The sequence below is a fragment of the Formica exsecta genome, unplaced genomic scaffold (genome assembly GCF_003651465.1).
Source record: "Formica exsecta isolate Colony F162 unplaced genomic scaffold, ASM365146v1 scaffold1149, whole genome shotgun sequence".
NCBI classification, from domain to species: Eukaryota; Metazoa; Arthropoda; class Insecta; order Hymenoptera; family Formicidae; genus Formica; species Formica exsecta.
The window spans coordinates 107,549-112,870 of NW_021848489.1; the positions used below are offsets into that span (position 1 = coordinate 107,549).

A 5,322-nucleotide genomic window follows, 5' to 3' on the forward strand; every position below is an offset into this window, starting at 1 on the left:
TCATTCGATTAGCCTGAAAGCCACATTAATTTCCTTAATGAAACGCGTCAAACGATAACGTTGAATTGTGATCTAACACAGGATTAGATAAACCAATGTCATACAAAGCAGATATTTTTGGGCTTTAAACTATAAAAACAAAAGAAAGCATGAAAAATGTGTTTAAAAATAGTAGAAATGCTGTAGAAATTTTCAAATTATTTAACAAAAAAAGTGGTTTTTTTAGGTTTAAAATATAAATTATAAATTACAAAATATTTTAAAAAATAAATTAATGCCAACATTTCTCTATTTTATTTTTTACGAGGAAGTCTAGAAAAATCTTGCCCTAAATAATATCATCGCGTGAATCATGTCGCATCTTAAATGTTAAAAATGATTGAAATGCGAATGTTTTATAATTGAACACATATTTAATTATGAAAATTAAAGTGCGTAATGTTTCATAATTAAACACACATTTATTGAATCTTTTTTTATTACGAGTAATACATCGCCGCGTCGACCAGCGCGAGACGAATATACAATATACATCTGGTTACGTATTTAAACGTAGACATATACGCACGTACACGCATACACGCACACAGACGCGCATTTACATCTTATATCTATATTATAACGCGCGCCAAAATTTCGTACAACTCATGAGAGAGGACGATCGAAAATACTGTTCACCAACCAATAATTAGCGCACAATGCTTGGTCAATATGTAAATAAACTATTTCATGTATATCTTAACATTAATAACAATAATAATATTTTTAACAAACCTATAAAAAAATGATTACATTATGCAATTATTAGTCAATTGATATATAAATAAAATTATGTGCATTTAGTACAATATAATACGTCTTTGCAACCGTATCAAATGAACGATTTATCTCTTTAAATTTTATTTCACGCGTTAAAAATGCGTTTTTATTAAACGTTTTATTAAACATTTTTTTTTTCTTTTTATATAAATATACGTTTGAATATAGAGAAAATTTTATTATAGCTATTGACATAAAAACCATAATAGAATGGTAATAAAATGCTTTTATATGCGATCATATTAACGATATTGAATATCTTTCTCGAAGAATTTTCAATTAATGGTCTTTCTAAAGATGTCACATATTTTTTAACATACTGTTAATAAAATCCAAGTTGTAAAAGATAACATGTATAATGCCATGTTAATAATTTTATTTATCATTAATCAACAATGAATTAATTAATTTTTATGGTATCAGTTTTCTGTCATTAATATATAAGAAAGCAGAAATCCGCTACTTTTATTAATGCACAACTACAATTTACACATTGTATGTATAGCTTTATAATTAATGGTTCAAAGCATTTAACGAGTACGATCATTAGATATTGAAGTGGAAGACGGCCATCGATTTCTATATAAACATTGGATAATATAATTAGCATTATATAATTAGTTTAAAAAGGATTACTAATGAACATTATTAATAACTTGCCATTCACAAACGTTAAAGCCAGGAAAAAATTTCTATATATATACATATATACAATATATATGGAATATGTATATATGTATATATATTATATATATGTATATATATACATATATGATTTTTCTTTAACAAAATTTTAACTCGAAATTTATTTTTATTTATTTCATATTTTGATATAAAATGATACCTTTTTTGACATTTTTAGATCAAAGACTAAAAATGCTTAATTAAAGCTTAATTAAATATATTTAATTAAATTTTGATATTTTTGAGGAGAAATTAGCATAATTTGATATATTCGAATTTTTTTAATTATGCAAGATTTCTAGAGGTAAAGAGAGAAATAAGATTTATGTCCGCCTTTTTTAGTTTCCTTTTAAACGAACGTACAAGTTTCACCTTATCCAATCGTGTTCATCATCAATCATAAACGCGCTTGTGTAAAAACGTAAAAGGAACGTCGAGGTCTTTGATCGTGAACATCATACTGATATGAATTTGAACAGACTCCGACCTTTCTCTCAGGAGTTCGCGATAGGTCAATCGTAAACGATAGATAGGTACGTAAGATGTAGGCGTGTAAATAACACTCTGCAGACCAAAACCGTGGGCCTGTCTAGAAAAATATAGGTATAGAGCACATATTATATAGAGTGGTCCAATAGACTTTCGACAGCAGCGGGCGGTCGGTCGCACAACCCTAATCTCATTTGTCATAAAATTTTACAAGAGCATACAAAAGCTCTTGCAATTTCTTATCGTTAAATCTTTCTTATAAAATAATAGAATTACTAAAAAAAAGTTATAAAACTGTTATAGAATTAACCGCCTTTCATATTCGTTTTAATCAACACACACATGTCTCGCTAATTTAATTCAAAATTTCAATAATCAACAGATTTGCTTGATAAATGAAGTAATAACAAATTCCTCAAATCTCTGACATTATTTTCTTTCACATTCGCGCACATACGTGTATTTGTGCGAAATTATGCGAATAATTTTGAATAAATAGTAACATTTCTCTTAATCTCTCTTTTCTAGCAGTTATCAATTTGCCAGAGAGAAAATATTTTATCTTCACAATTTCTTCAGATTCTTCGTTTAACTTTAACCTATTGATCTAGTTGCTATTTTCTTCAAAACTTGAAGAAATCGGCAAACCAGATTAAAGAAATTTTGTGAACGCCGTTACCCGCCGTTTTAACCTAATCTAAACTTCGTGGTACTTTCGCGACGAGATTAAAACTTTTTATAATTTGCTCGACCAATTTTTATTCGATTAATTTTTTAATCAAAAATATTTTTAATCCAAATATCCTTGCGAAAAAATCTCTTGATGAACATTGTGCAGAATACGTATCAAGAAATATAAAAATTATAACTATAAAAAATATTATCATAAAATATCGTAATAAATTGTTAATTTATATATTTCGTATACAAAATAAAAAATAAATAGAAATTATAAAACTTTTTTTACAAAACTCTGTGTTCTTTCTCGAGAAAATTAAGTTTGAAAAAATGGAGAGATCTCTTTGCTTGAGATAAATTGAAATATAAAAAATATATTTTTTCTCAGCCTTTGCTTCCTTGTGACGTATTTAAGATGTATCATTTTTTATATATATAATTCAATATGTCTGTCATCTTGCAAGTCAAGAAAAAGATTGATCGCGCAGCGAACCCCACGAAGCGCGAACAAACGCTTACATGTTCGACTAATTTGATTGACTGCGCACTAATATCGAGCATATACAGAACCGATAGGGAGACAAGTCAAACAGCTAAAAATATTTGCTTAGCTTTCTCAACAAAGGATCTAAGAAAAATGAAAGAAGACGTGATAGAAAAAGAAAGAGAGTGCTTCCGAGGATTCAACATCTTAAAAGAAATGTCTCATCTACATTACAACTCTTATAGTTTTATTTATCTACTTGCTACTTTACATTTTTTAAATTTTCATTTCTAAAAGTGCTTCTTTCGGAAACATTCGATCGATAACATTTCGGAGTAACAACCTGATCTGCATTTCCTTATTGGCTTTGCGTATTTTTGACAAATTGTATCGCGTATTTCAGCGCAAACTGATCGCAGTCAGCAACGAATCTTTAATTCATCGTTCCTAATGCAAACTATAACATTTAGAATAAAAAAAATTGATCTGATGGTCTAAAAGTAAAATACAAAAATGTCATTAGATCTTCATTGTTGATAATATTGATTTTGCCTCTCTCCATTGGTATTTACTGACCATTTGCTAGCCATGTACTGCGCCTGTGTAAGCGCAAGGTGAATTCTCGATTTACCCAATGACCTCAATTATTATCCCGCTGTCTTACTTTGTATAGATAAGACGTATTTTTGTTTGGTTCCTTTGTTGAAAATCGGAAATGAAACGGGAAGACGAAATGGACCTGTCGTGATATGTTTTGGACCTTATTGAGCGAGAAGAAGATAATCGATTCTTCAATTATCTAATTTTATCATTTAATTTTTCATTGCATCGTTTCTCTTATGCAAGACCTATAAAAATATTATATAATCACTTCTCCGCGTATATTATATATATATTATCCCGCTGTCTTACTTTGTATAGATGAGACGTATTTTTGTTTGGTTCCTTTGTTGAAAATCGGAAATGAAACGGGAAGACGAAATGGACCTGTCGTGATATGTTTTGGACCTTATTGAGCGAGAAATAAGAAAGATCATATTCTTTTTGTGAGAGGGAAAAGAGATCGATTAAAATCCAGGCGAAACATATAATACATTCAATGTCATTAATATTTTCCAGTTTCATTTTGGCCATAATCAAATCGAACGAAAATTAAAATTATTCGTGTGGAAAATTGTATTATTTGTTTATATAAATTTTTTACTTATATACATATGAAATAATCTCTATTATTTATTTTTAAACTTATATAATTTTATTCTTTTACATATGCCAAACATTTAACAAAGATCTCAAATGCAGTTCTAACATAAGTTACGTTATACGAATGTTTAGATACGATGCGTTCGACTCGAAAATGTCAAAATCAGAAGGCATTAATAACACCGCCTTAATATATTTAAGGGAAGGACAAGCTGTCCGGGACGATGCTTACCGTTTATTGTAAGATTATACACATCGACACATTCAGGATTAATTATCGCTAAGTTGTTATTAATTGCCGATTATAAATAGGCATTTTCAATTACATGCCAAACGCAATCAATTCACCGACGACGAATTGTCTCGACTGCTGCATAAAACACTAAGAAGGCCCAAGTGCAATGCATAATTTCCGCGATGATCCATCGAGAATCTAATCATTTTTCCTAAATGATATAAATCGATATAATTTCGGCAAGTTCAAATCTCGACGCTACAAACATCGCGCGTGAAAATAACTTTTCACTATTTATCTATTATTTTTATTCATCTTTATTATTTATTTTAAGTCATGTACGATTCTTTTATACTCTTATAGCGTCAAAAAATGATTTATCGAAATCGTGTCGATTTAAATTTTCAATTTCACTAATTTAAGAAAAGTAAAATATAATCTATGCGAATCGCATAATAGATATTTAAAGAAACAAAATAGAGAAGACGTCGCGATTGTCGTCGGGAAAGAATGATGTATTTTACGTTTGACATCGGACACAGGTACAAGTGCGCCATCGTCGATTTGTTCCATTGTAGAAAGAAATACTTAAGTACTTCAACATTTCATATTAAATTTGTAAATATTGTAGCAATGATGATTAAATGAATTCTCGGAAGAATGTTGAAAATCAAGAACAACTTTCGACACGAATCGATAACAACACTTATTAATCAAAAAAAAAAAATAT

The 5,322-nt window shown here is 29.0% G+C and overlaps 1 long non-coding RNA gene across 1 annotated transcript; it reads right to left on the bottom strand.

The window, feature by feature from the left end:
* Positions 1-399: 399 nt before the first annotated feature.
* Positions 400-5,316, bottom strand: LOC115237582. The gene is made up of 2 exons (XR_003884361.1): positions 4,163-5,316; positions 400-3,914 (listed from the first exon to the last, which is right to left on the bottom strand). It is a non-coding gene; the product is annotated as an uncharacterized LOC115237582 (long non-coding RNA).
* Positions 5,317-5,322: the final 6 nt, after the last annotated feature.